The 15,601-nt window shown below is 46.1% G+C and overlaps 1 protein-coding gene across 20 annotated transcripts in view; it reads left to right on the forward strand.

Moving 5' to 3' along the window:
* The first annotated feature begins 1,946 nt into the window (after positions 1–1,946).
* The window catches only part of NRXN3 (neurexin 3), a 961,434-nt gene continuing 947,779 nt past the window's right edge, over positions 1,947–15,601 (forward strand). For 18 of the 20 annotated variants that reach the window (XR_005257043.1, XR_005257044.1, XM_038137596.1 and 15 more), the window contains exon 1: positions 1,947–2,179. The gene's annotated coding sequence lies outside the window, so the exon portion shown is untranslated. Of the gene's footprint in view, positions 2,180–2,199; positions 2,809–13,574; positions 14,994–15,601 lie in introns of those variants that run through there. The other 2 variants (XM_038137597.1, XM_038137598.1) reach the window with 2 other exon arrangements.

A 15,601-nucleotide genomic window follows, 5' to 3' on the forward strand; every position in this document is an offset into this window, starting at 1 on the left:
TCCTAGGCTTTTCTTTTTCCAGTTGAAAGGATAGGATGAAAACGAGCTTATTTACCCCAAATATTTTTGGACTAACTTTACCCTTGGTGATGAAGCTGGTTAAAACTTACTAGTTTGTTTTTTCTCAAAAAGGACATTCTGTTTTCTGTCTGCTAAACCAAATAATTTATATTTGGAATCGGAAGTGGAGACAGTGCTGTTGTCATTGATTTTACATGGAAGACACTCTGTTGATAGGCAGCCAGATCAAAATATGATGCAAGTATGTGTGTGCATGGTCTGAGAAGACCTTGGACAGGGAAGGGGTAGAGGTGGTGCAGTTTCAGAAGACAATCTCAAGAAATCATTACTTTGATTAACTGCAAACTACAAAATGCTAGATTGCCAGAGCTACCAGCAAGTGAAGAAATGTATGAGAAGCCAGATTTTATTGTCAGATGCACTTTTTAACTAGTTAACTACTGAAGTAAATGAAGTAATACCTGATTTTCTTCACAGTAATTGAAACTAGGATCTAACCCCATGCCCTAAGGAGGGATTGATAGTTCTTACTGTGATGTTGTCCATATAAAACATGTTAAAAACAATCAACAATAACCTGCCTTTGCACAAACATATAAAGGGATAAAATCTAGCTCTTGGGATGCTTATTTTGGGTTTGGAATATGCCTTTTTGCTGAACCATTGTCACCTTGTTGAAATAGGTCTCTATCATCTTTTCTGTGCATGTACATGAATTTGTTAGGGTGTGTGAAGGACTGTGTTTTCCAGAGAAACTTCCCAAGGGGCTCCTCATACTTCTTGTAACTATTATTTAGTGTTTCTATGTGGCTATTATCCCCCTCAGACGCAGCTGCATTTTGATAGTAGGAAGGTGATCAATACATACTGTATAAAATAATAATTATTTATTATTTATTGAGTACTGTGGGTAGGCTGCCTGCTATGCAAAACATAGAAAAAGACAAAAACCTTTGGATACGTGATCAGAGGGGGAAGGAAAGACAAATAGCTTTGCAGTCTGTCCCTAAGGCAAATATATTCCTAAGTGTCTGGTGTTGCAGCATGAGCACCATACACAAATTTTACAAGACCATATAGTCTGGAGAGAGGGGCAGATAGTTTGATTCCTCACTTTTGGGTTTGTGTGCACCTCATGTGCATAATGTGCCTGTCTGCTAGTCCTCTTAGAGGTGGAGTTTTAGCACGATACCACGTTAAAAATCGTTACATACATGTTCCCCGCAGTACATTTGCTGTTGTACTAATGGTGATAAAATGATAAATAACAATATCTAGGATGTACACTCTAAATGATTGAAATAGTGACCCCAACATAATCGATAATGTCTATCAGTGGTTCTTGTCTCTACTTTTAGAAGTAAGGAAATGAGTGGATAAAAAGTTTGAGATATTTCTACATGGAAACTTAGTGGCTGCTTTAAATGAAAGAGGCAGTGTATAAATTGACCTGAAATATGCTGCAGGTTTGGGTCAAACTCTGAGCTGGAAGGTAAAATTCTTTGTGAACTTTAAGGGTTTTGGGGTACTCATGAAAGTGATTGTCTGAGGCAGACGCTTTCTCTGCTCTGACGGCTGATTCCTGGTAGCAAACTGAAGGGAAAAAAAAGCCGCGTCTGCCCGGCTTCGCCTTGCTGGGACCAGAGGGGCAAGAATCCGCCCTTGCTGTGCCGGCCCGGTGAAGGAGCGCTCGAGGAGCAAGGGGCTGATGGGCCGAAGGCGGCCGAAACGCCGCCGAAGCTCCTCGCAGGGCGGGGGCGGCGGCCGCGCGGGAGGCGCAGCCCGGCGGAGCGCCGCTGCCGTGCCCGGGGCCGTGCCCGCTGTCGGGGCCGGGCGGACCGTGCCGGGGGCCGGGGCGCGGACCCGCGGTCTCTTTAAAAGCCGGGGCCGGTCGGGCGGGCGCGGCGGCAGCAGGGGGCGGCGGCGGCGTGCGCGGGGCTCGGGCTGCTCCGGCACCGCGGCGCGCTCAGCCCTGCGCAGCTCCGCCCGCGGCCGCCCGCGGCTCTCCCGGCACGGCTCGGCTCGGCACGGCCAGCCCAGCCCGGCTTCCCCGGGACCCCCGCAGCCCCCGCGGCTGGGGCCACGCTGGAGCCCCCTGCCCCGCAGCGCAGGCGAGCCGCGAGTTGGCGCGGCGGCCGGCGCCCGCCCGGCTGCGGAGGTGAGAGGGGCGGCGGGCGGGGGGCGGCTCGGCTCGGCTCGGCACGGCGCGGATCGGAGGGAGCTGCCCGCCCGGCGAGTGCTGGGCGCCGCCGCTCCGGAGCTCCGCGGGCGGGTTTCTCCTCACCCTTCCCACGACAACTGTTTCGGATGGTTTTATCCCTGTCCCCGATCCTTGCTGCCCCGGCGGGGCTGGGCGCTGCCCGCCTGGGCGGAGTGGGCGCGCACCGACCCTCGGGACGCTCCGGCTCCTTTGGTCAGACTTTTTGGGAGATCGCAGTTCCCGCGGCGGGGCATTTTGCGATGGAAAATTGATGTGGGGGGGCTTTCGAAAAAGAAGACACTACGCTGAGTTACAGCAGGGAGACCCTTAGAGTGAGCCTGCTGTTTGACTAAAGCTCAAGGATTTTTTTTTTTTTTTTTAATACTAACGAGAAAAGAAGAGAGGCTGAAAAGGAAAGTTTTTTTCTTTAATATTTTTTGTCTCTTCCAAGTCTTCGGATCTATTACGGTAGCGCCTTTCTTCCCCGCCTTCCATTTGTTTGTATTAATGATTTAGTAGCCGTCTTGCCTGAAAACTTCCACCGTGAGTGACTGCTGTGGGTTTTCAGGCAGTCAGTGACCTTAAAGGTTGGTTCAGTGCTTTTTTCCTGCAAAATCTATGTGAAATAACGGCTTTATAGTTTTTTTCTTATCGGGTTTTTTCCTGTAAGAAAAAAAATACACCTGCTTTATAATTTAAAAGAAAACACCATTGAATCAGGGAGTGATGTAATTCTCCTACCTAAGGGCACCGACTCTGGTGCTTTGCAGGTGACTTGTCTTTTGCTTACTCCTAAATTTATTTTAATGATAATTTTTCGTGGCTACGAAATAACATATTTAACAGTGCTGTTTTAAGAATGTATTTTGTTAAAATTTAACACTTTCAGGTTTTTTTCTTCCTGATTTCTGCCCCTCCTCCCTCAAAAGAAAACAATAAAAAAGATTAGGCATGAGATCAGCGGCAGAAAAACCAAAGGATTGGGGAGGCAGAACAGGGCTAAAAACACTGAATCGTTTATAAAAAGCACACTTTCAGCTTTTTGCTTTTCCGAGCTCTCGTTCCACCTTTCTGTGGTCAAACTGTTCAACACTTCGTTGCAAATAGTTTTAAGAAATTATTTTGTTTTTTTCTAAAATTATTTGTCCCTCCTGTATTTTTATTACCCGTAATTGTTCTGAGATAAGCACACAGCCCTCCTAAAAAGGTGAATATTGAAATAACCGCTCACCAATACCTCCTTATTGCAAATTTTGAGGGGCTATTTTTTGAGGGGTGAACTCTTAACTAGACTGGTGAAAAGTCTAAGAGAAACGTTGAGTAGGTGGGGGAAAATTTGATCACAAAAGGTTTTGTTTGCCGTGATGATACGGTCAGTTATTAATTATAGCGTTAACCAGAAAGGTGTTACGTCTGTCACTGGTTTCATTTGAAATGGTCATCAGTGTTACGTTTAGCAAGTTTATATAAGGGTTAGTAGTATTTTGGGGGGAGGAGGTTGCAGAGATTATTGCTCGTGGGTTTGCGACTGAACGCACTTTATCAGCTGAATGAACTGGATTATTGTATAGACATAATTTTCCATTTCTCTATCAGTTTCTTTTCAGCACTTTCTTAAACCTTTATCTCTCGCTAACAAAGTGTCTGGTTTTCGGGAGTAGGGAGGTGCAGCTGGGAACACTGGAAGTTTGGGGATAATGTGAGCAACAGGACTGTATTTATTTATTAAAAAAAAAAAACCAAACCCAAACCCCAAAGTTAGGAGGTGAGGATTCTCTTTCTGGAGCATTCGGGCACCTTCTGGTGGGGTATGTCTCTAGGCTTTTAATTATTTATTTTACTTTTGTCCTTTCAAAAATGAAGTAGAGCGAAACCAAAATGAAACAAAGTAAAATTAGAGTAAGCATTGAAAAATAAATAAATAAAGCAAGGGAACGGCTGGAAGCCCAACACTTGATTTCATCAACCTGGCGGCGATGGCTTCTCGATAGAAGCGATATCTGCCGATATCACCCCTGTTCATGGCTGTAGCCTGGCCTCATTTTACGCTGCGTTTCCACTGAACATGTTGACGTGCTGCTGCTTATATAAGGGGAAGAACAAATTCAAGCAGATTAGTGCTTGGGATTTTGAGATCGGCTACCCGGATCGCGCTGTGGGTTTTTTCCTTTCCTTGGGGGAGCTGATGGGGGAAGGCTGGAGAATGACGGGAGGGGATGAAATCAGAATGTGTGGTTGGGAGAAGATGGGGGTGATGCGGGGAGCAGCTTATTCGCATAATGTCTGCGCTGCATCCCTTTTTCTTTTCTTTTTATAAAACCCATTATCTCTAAAAACACATTATTCTTCAGCCGGGTCTAAAAAAAAATAGTGGGAGGGGTTATCATCGTGAGGGGGTTTGGTATGGGAGTCATTAGACCCACTGCTGCAAAACCAAGATACAGAAATCCATCTGCACCAACATTTCGGAGGGAGGGAGGGCGTAGAGAGGGGGGAAGGGATGGATTGTCTATCTTGGATTAGCGAAGTGGAGCTTTGTATTCTTCATTTTCCTCCCCATTTTCTGCCATTTTCCCCCATCCCCCCCATCCGCACACCCGCTTTCCTCCTCCCAGCCCCCACTCCCCCGAAGGTTTCTCATCCCTTGACGAGAAAATTCTGTGTTACATCCTGATGGCTCTGCGGCTTTTTTTTAGTGCATCACAACAGTGGCACGATGACCTTTACTTCATGGCGCACAGATTTGGGCTCCCGATAGGACTGTGACCGCAGCTTGGGCACACGCGTACACCCGTAGTCGTGTACCTTGGATAGTCGGTGATTTAATTTCGATTTTTGCCTGTGCATCTTTGTGTGTCTGTGTGGTTGGTAAACGCTGGCAGAGGGTAAGGAACGCAGTACTTGCCAAAGGCACGTCCATCCATTTCGCCAGCCCCTCTTGCCGTTCTCTTTTCCTGGACATTGTGTCACACATCATGAGATTTTGTGCTGGGGAGGGGTGTGCCCTGTGTAGATGGCAGGGGCCTGGGGGTTGGAGGGATTGTATGTGTACTGGGGAGGGAGAAATTGTGTGGGGGAAAATGGACCTGACGATGCTAATAACATTATTTTGGTCAAATGAACGTCTGGTGATAATGATGCAGTGTAACCATCCGTGAAATACATGCTTGCGACACACTGGAATAAAGGTTACTCCAGGGAGCTCCGTCACAGCCAGGCATGCTCGAGGGACTGTGCTGTCCCCTTGATAGGGGAAACAAAATTCATAAGCAATCCAGGTCCCCTCCCTTTCCAATGCCTCCTTGCATGTCCGAGCTGGAGGGCATTGCGATCGAGAGAGGGGGTGGGCTGCACTGGAACCAGGACGAAACAAAGCATTCCCGCCTCATCCTCCCATGCCATCCTCTCTTGCCCTCTTTGAGCTTATCCGTACTGTTGATCCAGACAATACAGGAATATCGCCATTTCCACGCAGTCCCTGCTGGAGCCTGGAGGGTGGTGAATTGAGAGGCGGAGAAAAGCTCCTTGTGTTTCTGTTGTAGGATGTGCAGGAGAGCCATGGCTTTTCAGGTCTGAGTGGAGCAGGGAAAAGGCTGGGGTGGGGAAGCAAAGGGAGGTAAGAGTCTCTCCCTCCATCCATTGTTGCCCTCCTTCGTTCCCCCAGCTAGAACATGACAAGCCTCAGTGGGTGGCTGTAGTGGGGATGAGGGAGCTGAGACAGCGAGAGGGAAGCTTTTCCTGCATTTCAGGATGTTCAGAACCCTCTTCAAGGCTCAGAACGGCTCAGCACCCTCCTTTTCTGGGTGTGAAGGACTTCCATCTTTGGTCATGGGCTGCTCACACCCAGGGCGAGGGGAGCTGTGGCAGGAAGGTGCTCCCGTGGTTCTGCCAGCTGCTACTTCTCATTTCCTCTGCGTGGCTGTGCCTGCTCCGAGGTCTCCATGTTTCTGGATCTTTCCACTTCATGAAACAATAGCAAAAGTTGAATAAATAGATCAGTCCAGAGCTACTGGTGTTTGCCTTTTGCTTTTCTCCTTTCTCTGACCTTGAGGTGCAGTGATAAGCTACAGGCAGGAGGGTGGGGCAGGGGTGTGTCCAGTGCCTCACATGGTTGCTCTAAGTGATGCCTGGAGAGATTCCTCTGCTCCCCTGGTTTGTGCTCATCAGAGCCAATCTTGCTTCAGCTGCCCAGCTTCACCAGTAGTTACCTTCTGATCTCTCCCTGCTGTCCGTCTTACCTCAGTTACTTTGGAAGTGGTTGTTGTGCTGCAGCTCCTGTGCTTGTAGGAATCTTACCATCATACAGTATCCTCAGCTGGAGTCCAACTCCTGGCCCTGCACAAAACACCCCAATAATCACACCATGTGCCGGAGGGTACTGTCCAAATGCTTCTTGAACTCTGTCAGGCTCGGTGCTGTGACCACGTCCCTGGGGAGGAGCCTCTTCCATTGCCCAACCACCGTCTGGGTAAAGAACATTTTCCTAACATCCAACCTAAACCTCCCCTGATTCAGCTTCAGGCCATTTCATCGAGTCCTGTCACTGGTCACCAGAGAGAAGAGATCAGTGCTGCCCTTCCACTTCCCCTCATGAGGAAGTTGTAGATCCTGATGAGGTATTCCCTGTCTCCTACAGACTGAACAGTCCAAGTGACCTCAGCTGTTTCTCATAAGGCTTATCCTCTAGGCCCTTCACTGTCTTTGTAGCCTTCCTTTCAATGCTCTCTCCTACCTCTTTATCCTCATTACATTGGGCTCTTACATGGCTGCTCTCTAGGATAATGTGGTGGCCATCTGAGCGACAGGCAGAATGTATTGCAGGGCCTGTGTGCCAGCTCCCATCCTGTGGGGATTGCCTCCCTCGTATCTCCCTGATGTCCTGAAGGGCAAAGGTAGGCCCAAGGTTTTATGGTTCCTCCTTTTCCCCAGTGATTCAGACACAAGGAGGAACATTGACATAGTGCTGGAATTTACCCCAATCCTGAATGGTTTGCATCCTTGAATTAAGAGGAGAACTCAGTTCCTGCAAAGCAGTCAGAGAAGGAGAGATGGTGCCAGGGGTAATTTGTGGAAGCAGTGATGGTGGAATTTAAGTCCCTGTGCAAAACCGAAATTATTACACCTCCTCTGTACCTTACTACCTTACTTTCTTCCCTTTCTAAGCAAGTTGCCAAGCCGTCAGGTACAGGCAACTTTTTTTTTTTTTTTTTTTTTTTTTTTTTTTTTTGTGTGTGTGTGTTAGGATTGGATTTAAACCCTCAACCTAGAGGACACCTTCAGGCTGTGCAAGATGGTTGGGCTCCTGTCTGGATTATTCCTGGGAAGGTAGAGTTTAGTTCCCTTTTTCTTGTATCAGCAGTGGTATTTTGGTGGATCTACTGAAATTCTTTTTCTGCAGCCTCTTCCAGGGCTTTTTAGAGTATTTTTCTTGAGAAGCAGAGTGTCTTCCCCCCCCCCCCCAGTCTGTTTTCCTTTGCCCTCTCCTTTAGCTCTGTGCTGTGGGCATGTGCAGGTGGATGTCAGGATACTGGCTGAGCTGTGATAGGCTGTATCAATGATGGGGACACACAATGATCTGTCCAAGAACAAACTGAAGGAGTGAGAAGTTTTATGATGACCAAAAGCCAGGATAAGACATGACCTTTGATGATGATGCAGGAGACATGGTGCTTAATTTAAAAACAAAATGCATCCAGCTTTATCTGCCCCTGCCCCCCACCAGCATGAAGAGAAGACAGGCTTTATTTTTGGACAATTGCTGAAGCTGGAGCCAGAAATTACCCAAATTTTGGTTAAGCTTTGGAAGTTTCTATCAGCTCTCATCTCTCCCTCATCCCCCTCTTCTATAATAATAGCAATCTGTCAGTCTAGCAGAGCTGGTTTGTAATTCATACCGTAAATGATGGGGAAGATACTTTTAATTTTTGAAATCAAGATACAAGAGGTATCTTCTTAAAACCAGTACACTACATAATCTTGGTTCAGGTTGTTTGCTTTTTCTTTTGTTTCTCCTCACTTGGGCATAGATAATGGCAATGCATGTGTAAAGGACTCTGAGAATCAGAAGTGGTATTTTGATTTCTCACTGCCATCCAAACAGCCAGATGAAGACACTTTCATAGAAAGATGGCATGGGAAATTTGTTCTGCCTTTCAACTTGTTGTGGGCAATGGATGGCCCTTTTAGTGCTCTGTTTATACCCTTTTGTGAATTTTTTTTTAAATGGAAAAAACATGACTTTTGGTTGGGCTAACTTGAGTATGGTTTTACTGAAGTCTAGTAGGGATAAAATGCAGTGTTTCTGTAGTGATGTTCTTGAAAAGTTGAGCAATAGGACTCCTACTGGCAATACACTAGTGATGTTGGAAGATCCTGCGTTCTCCCTTAAGGGAAGGTGGAAACAATTTCTCTTGTTGCCGTTCACAGAAAGCAGTGCTCTCTGAGCACCGTGGACAGCTCTTGTGAACTGTGCACCGCACAGCCAGCTTGGCAAAGTGCTCAGTCTGGGCTAAAGCCTTCAGCCTCTTTGGACTCTGGGCTGCTGTGAGTATCACTATGTGGCTTTTCAGAGTGTGGTAGAGGTTCACTTAAAGCTGTCAGAAGTTCAGCTCTTTCTGAAATATGGTCTCTTGCAACAGGGTGGATTAGCCCTTCATCTGCTTTGCTTCCCCTTGTCTCAGAGCTTTCTTATTTCTCACAGCCATGTGCCTGAGTTCTCTCCCAGGCATACTCCCCTGCCTGTTTTTTGTCTGCTGGCAGAAGGACCGAGCTGGGGTGGTGGGAAGGGTATATCGGGGATTTTGGGGCTGTCAGCGTATCCGTCGTTTCTCACTGGTGTGCTGAGCTCCCGTCCTTTCCAAATTCCTTTCCTCTGCCCTTGATGGTGAGGGACGGCTCATTTCAAACACAATCTGCTTGTGTCATTCCTAGTCCTGCCGCTTGTCATCCATCACATCATGGGAACTAATTAACACTAGTAGCTTTGGATCCTGGGAATGACAGTGCTGGGATGGTAAACTCCTTCAAAGATCCTGATGTCTCCCTTCATAACTAGGGCAGCTCAGCCCAGGAGTTCATGGACTCTGCTGTCCTTTGCTGGCTGCACCTGCCCTGTAGTGTGGGTGCCTGTGTGTGTAGCAGGGAGGGTGCTCAAGCCCTGGGCCTGCCTTATAATGCCCTTGACAGTGCTGCAGCATCCCCTGCATCCAAGTACCTCCCAGCAGCGGTATGAGAGCCAAGGAATGGGATAGAATAATAATTGATGAGGATAGGGGGAGGTATGATGTAAACTTTTTGAAGCTGCCGGTACCACCTCCGCTGCCTTTGGTTGCATACAGCTCCAGGATCAGCTTGTGAGTTTGACCCTCTGAGAATCCCCTGCTCATGGCACAGCACACTGTCCTGTTTCTGCTCTGCTTGCTGTGGCGATGGGGTGGTCATCGGGAATCAGTGTGCTGCTCCTGTGGGGATGGCAGGATTAAGGATGAGGCCTCAGTCATACTGTGAGGCTACACAGAGAGCACTCGCTCCCCTTCTCCCTCTACTTAGTCTTTTCTGCTGTTGTGGACCATTCCTAAGAAAGGAAAGAGTCCTTTGGGGATGGAAAGAAAGGTAACTAAGCAAGAGGATGATGTTTGCTGGCAGCTGAAGGAGGATGAGGAGAGGAATAACTTTTCCATTGGGGTAATTGTCTAATGGGACTGGCTGCATCTGCAGAGCAGGGTAGTGCTGGCTTTGTTTCAGTCTGCTCTTGCATCCCTTTTTTTTTTCCCAATAATGTGTTAATTAAACATTGATTTCAGGGGGAAAAGGAATCTGCTTGAACTGCAGAAACTAAATGGACTGTGGAGGAATGGGATCTGGTGAGGGATGTGTGGAAGGACCTTCTGTCCTGTCTTCATGACTAGTCATGGAGGGACGCAAGGCAAGGGCTGTAGAAAAATCTGTGCACCTTAAGCTTAGGGTTCTTCTTTCATCTTAAGTGTGAATCTTCTTCCTTCTGTAACTGCACAGTTTTCAACTGATATGAGTTAGGGAATTACCAGATAAACAACAGTATTTCTTACAAAATACTTCATTTTTATTAAAAAGCAAAATGGAAGAGAGATTCTTTTCAAGGCACTAGAGAGGTTTTTGGTTCAGTTTGATATTCTTCTAATTTTCTACTCTTATAGTTACTGTTGTACATATAAGTGAATCAAGTTGTGGTGCAAGTTAAGCCACATGCTCTTGTTACCCACAAATATCTAACTGACCTTCATTTGCTACATGTGGGTGTCAGTCACTCAACACACATATAAGGTTGTGATGTGCACTTTTTGATACTTTCTCTTCTGGTCCTTGGAACATTAGAAAGTGAGAAAAGATTATGATATATCTTCCCTTGCTTGGTTGAATGCTCTTCTGTTCATTAGACTGGAAGAGTCAATGGAAGGCTGTGCTGCCCTCCCTTTGTGCTCCCAGGTGTTGGGGATGCATAGAGAAGATAAGAGTCCTTGCTTTAGTCTGAGATCTTATCTGGAATAAACTTCTCTGCTGATGTGAGCAATATATTCTTAGCAGTATTAAACAGTTTCATTTGAGTTTTTTTGACCACTGTGCTTTCTGTCTTCACTAGTTCTGGGAAGTAATGGAAAGGAGGGAATAACCTGTCTGACCTTTCTGAGCATTGCATAAGTCTGAATTAAAGTGATCTCACAAAGATCTCAATCAGTTCATGCAGTAAGTGAAATAGCAGCATTGTCCTGAGAAGGAACCCTAGCTGTTAAATTCCTTTCTGCACCATCTGCAGTTATCAAAGTACAGAAGGATCTGCTATAGCATCAGGAGACATTTGAAAAATAATAGATTAGGCCACAGATCAACTATTTTTCTAGGAAGATTTTTGACCTGCTGATGTCTGGTGAAAATCATAGAATGGTTAAATTTGGAAGGGACTCTCAAGGTCATCTGATCCAACCCCTTGCTCAAGCAGGGCCACCCAGAAATGATGACCATGTCTAGATGGCTTTTGAATATCTTCAAGGAGGAAGACTCTACAACTTCCCTGGCCAACCTGTGCCAGAGGTCAGTTACTCTCCCAGTGAAAAAGTGTTTCCTGATGTTCAGGCAGGACCTTCTGTGTTTCAGTTTGTGCTCATTTGCCTCTGGTCCTGTCACTGGGCTGCGCTGAAAAAAGCCTGGCTGTGTTACCTTTACACCCTGTCTTCAGGTAATTATGTACATTGGACAGTGCCCACCCCACAGACCCTTTAGAGTATTTTCTCCTCCAGACTAAACAATCTTAGCATTCCCAGCCTTTCCTAATATGAGAGACACTTAAAATCTTCTTCATGGCCTCTGTTGGATCCCCCCCATTATGTCTGCCTCTCTCTTGTGCTGGGGAGTCCAGAGCTGCACACAGTGCTCCATGTTTGGCCTCACCAGTGCTGAGTAGAGGGAAGGATCCCCTTCCTCAGCCTGCTGACAACATTTGTAATGCAGCCCATTACAGTACCATTAGCTGCCTTTTGTGCAAGGGCATGTTGTTGGCTGATACTCAGTGTGGTGTCCAGCAGGAGCTCAGGTCCTTTTCTGTAAGGCATTTCAGCTAGGTGTTCCTCAGCATGTACTGATCCATGACCCATGAACTTCATTACACTGGTATTGAGTGTCAGCAGAGCAGACAGGATGGTCTTTAAGTATTAACTTAAAAAGCAGAAGTCTGGAGTTCTTTCCCAGAGTGTGTTTAACCAGTTTTTCATAACAGTCATCACTTTTGCCATTCACCGAAAATTCAAAATTATGATTTGTAAACACTGAGTTCCATGAAAGGAAAGCTTCATATATCTGATAGTAGAATAGAATAGAATAGTTCCAGTTCAAACTAGTCCAACACTTCAGGGCAGACCAAACATTAAGGGATATTTTTTAAGGGCATTGTGCAAGTGTCACTGAGAGTCGTAGGGCATTGACCACCCCTGTAGGAATCCTGGTCCAGTATTTGGTCACTCTCTCTGTAAAGAAGTGTTGCCTAATATCTGGTCTGAACCTCACCTGCCACATCTTTAAATCATTCCTTCATGTCCTGTCACTGAATACCAAGAAAAAGAGCTCAGCACCTCCCTCCAGTTCCCCTCCTCAGGAAGCTGTAGATAGCAGTGGGCTTGCCTCTCAATCCCCTTTTTTTCCTAAGGAAATAAACCCAGAGTGCTTAGCCCCTCCTCAGAGGACATGTGTCCTAGTATTTCAGCAGCTTTGTAATCCTCCTCTGTACACATTCAGTTAACATCCTTTTTAATTTCAGGGTGAGAGAAATTCTGGTAATTTATTGTTCTCTTATGATGGCCGGTTACACACTGCATTTTTTTTGTAGACCATAAAGAAAAGAAATTTTAAATTATTGATTACTTTGACTTTTTGAAGGGGGATAAAGAGAGTGCAGAAGTCCTGTGGGGAGACTAAGGCCAGCCTTCTTGAGGGACTTAGAATGCCTGTTAATTCATTGATATCCTGGTATTAAAATCTGCCAGTTTTGTCTGGTCAGCTCAAGCAGCATTGTCAAAGAGGGTATGCTATAATATAATTTCAGGTATGTGCATTAAAAATACATGCTGCATATCTGGGAATCAAATGCTAAGGACTTTATGGAGAAAATACAAAGAAACATTGATCCTTGATGTAATTTCATATAGGTGATTAATCAAATACATATTAAGGGTCTATCTAATACCAGTGGACCAAAATTCATAATTTTGTTGAGCCAGGTCTTAAAGATGTAGTTCAAATAATTAGCTTTTAAATATGCCCCTTCTCTTCCTTGTTGGTTGATATGGGCTAATTAGTTGCTAGCAGCTCTGTTTGGTACTAGCTTGGGTCGTAGAGTGATGTGGTGCCTAGGATGTTGCTGTACCTTTTTGGCAGCAGATTGTAATTTCATTGAGTGAATGTATTTTATGAGGCTAGAAGGAGCTACTGTTAATATACAAAGACCACTGTGTATCAGTGCATTGGGCTTGCATGGCCAGGTTTTGGTAGCTGGGGAGCTGCAGGGTGGCTTCTATGAGAAGCTGCCAGAAACTTCCTCTATGTCCAGCAGAAGCAATGCCAGCTGGCTCCCAGGTGGATGTTCTGCTGGCTAGGGCCAAACCAAGGAATGATAGTAACACCTCTGTGATATCGTACTTGAGAAGCATAGAAAATTTTGCACAGAAGCAATTGTGGCCAGAAAGGAATGGAAGGAGAATATGTGACAATAGCAACTCTGCAGACACCAAGATGAGAGCAGGGCAGGAGGGGCTCTGGGTGCTGGAGCTGAGATCCCCCTGCAGCCCACAGTGAAGATCATGGTGAGGCAGGATGTGCTCCTGTGGCCATGGAAATGCACTGGGGTGCAGAGACCCACCTGCAGCTCATGGAGGGAACCCTACACTCGAGCAGGGGGAAGGTTGTGATGCCTTGGAAAACCCATGCTGGGACAGGCTCCTGGCAGGGACCTGCACATCCACGGAGAGAGGAGCCCACACTGGAGCAAGTTTGCTGACAGGAATTGTGATCCCATGGGAGCCCACGCTGAAGCAGCCTGTTCTTGAAGGACTAAACCCCATGGAGAGGGATCTGTTGTGGAGCAGTTCGTGAAGAACTGTAACCTGTGAGAAGAAATCATGCTGGAGGACTTCATGGAAGACTGTTTCCTATGGAAAGGACCCCAGACTAGAGCAGGAAAAGGACCCTTCTCTTTGAGGAGGGAGCAGCAGCAGAAACAACATGTGATGATCTGCTCATAATCTCCATTCCCCATTTCCCTGCACTGCTGGTGGGCAGAAGGTAAAGAATTGGGAATAAAGTTAAGCTCAGGAAAGAGGGAGGGATGTGGGGAAGGTGTTTTTAGGTTTCACTTCTCATTATCCTGCTTTGATTTTGATTGTTAATAAAGTAATTTCCTGAAGTCGAGTGTGTTTTGCCTATGACAATAATTGATGAGTGATCTCTTACCTCAACTCATGAGCCTTTCTTTATATTTTCTCTCCCTGTCCAGTTGCAGAGGGGAGTGGTAGAACAGCTTTGGTGAGTACCTGTCATCCAGCCAGGGTCAACCTGCTAGAATCAGGTAGAATGCAGAGTGAAAAGGGAGTAGTGAATTGCTAAGCTTCTGATAAGACAGTAACTCTTTTTAAGAAGTTTGAACACAGCAGTTCTTCCTTTCATGCTCTCTTTGTTTCCAATGAGGTTGGAAGTTGATCGGCTTTCTTGGCACAACATAGATAATTTACCAATTAAACTAGAAAATGGTCTAAATTTGATAAGAAGCAATTTATTAAAGACAAATGAAAAGTACTGTACTTGGAAAGATCTACTCAAATGCCTGTACGTAAAATGGGAGATAACAAGCCAGGCAAGAGAACTGCAGAAAAGGATCTGGGAGGCACTACTGTGAGTCAGAGTCTGAATATGAGTCAACGGTGTGGTGATGTTGCAAAAAAGCAAATCCCATTTTAGGGTATATTTAACAGGAGTGTCACGTGTAGCACACAGGCAGTAGTTTTTCTACGCTAGCAGCCACTGCTGAAGCTATAGCAGAGCATTCCATCCAGGAGAGCAGGAAAACCAGAAGCAGTGGAAGGAGATGAGGAGAGAGCAGCCAGAGTGGCAAACGCCGTCTGCAAGGAGAGGATTGCTTGGGTTGGTTTAGACTGGAGAGAAGATTGACGAGGGAAAAGCCGTCCAATATTTAAAAGCTTGTTTTAAGAAGACAGTGATTAATTGTTCTCTGTGTCCACTGGGGATAGGACAAGTAAGTAATCAGCTTAATTTGTAGCAAGGAAGATGTGGAGGTAAGTGCTAGGAAAAGCTTTATGAGTATTTGGAAAGTTAAGCAGGAAAACAGTGTCCTGAGGGAGGCTGTAGTGCCCTCATCACAGGAAGTTTGAAGAGCAGATGAGACAGGAGACACATAATTTTATCTAGGTTGTTTTAATATAGTTTTGACAGGTTCAGAAGGGAATGGGCTGCCTGAACTCCTGATGTCTGGTCCCAACAGCTCTTGCAGTGCCTGAGAGGCAGGCTTGTCCCCTCGCTGGCCGTTGTGGTGGGAACATGGGGAAGCAGAGCCAGGGTGAATCATTCCCTCTGCAAATTGCCCTACAGCACCTTCCATGCCCCTGGCATAATCCAGTTTTACAGTGCACATCCCAAAAAGACCTGAGGGAGCTTGCGTGTTCAGTGGTGTTACATTAGCATCCAGCATTGTATGCCTTTCTATTTCGCAGATAAACAAGCAGAAGGCTGGGCCAACTTCCTGCATCTTCATAACTAGGAATTGGAAGTTATTGGAGACTTTTATCCTGGTTACTGATTAATTTACACTGGGAAGATTTGGTGAAATTATTTGGGGATGGAAAA

Source organism: Motacilla alba, chromosome 5, assembly GCF_015832195.1.
Source record: "Motacilla alba alba isolate MOTALB_02 chromosome 5, Motacilla_alba_V1.0_pri, whole genome shotgun sequence".
In the NCBI taxonomy this organism is placed as follows: domain Eukaryota; kingdom Metazoa; phylum Chordata; class Aves; order Passeriformes; family Motacillidae; genus Motacilla; species Motacilla alba.